Source organism: Cetorhinus maximus, chromosome 11 (assembly GCF_964194155.1).
Source record: "Cetorhinus maximus chromosome 11, sCetMax3.hap1.1, whole genome shotgun sequence".
Taxonomy (NCBI): Eukaryota; Metazoa; Chordata; class Chondrichthyes; order Lamniformes; family Cetorhinidae; genus Cetorhinus; species Cetorhinus maximus.
Window position 1 is genome coordinate 60,248,947 of NC_135889.1, and position 248 is coordinate 60,249,194.

The window sequence follows — 248 nt, forward strand, 5'->3', positions numbered from 1 at the left end:
CTCTGTGTTGCTCTGTTTGACACTCAATGGCTCTGTTTGGCCCTGTTTGGCTCTGTTTGGATCAGTTGGTCTGTGTTTTGCTCTGTTTGGCTCTGTTTGGCTCTGTTTGTCTCTGTTTGGCTCATTGTGGCTCTGTTGTGCTCTGTTTCGCACTGTCTGGCTCTGTTCGGCTCTGTTTGGCTCTGTTGTGCTCTGTTTGGCTCTGCTTGGCTCTGTTTGGATCTATTTGGCTCTGTTGTGCTCTGTTT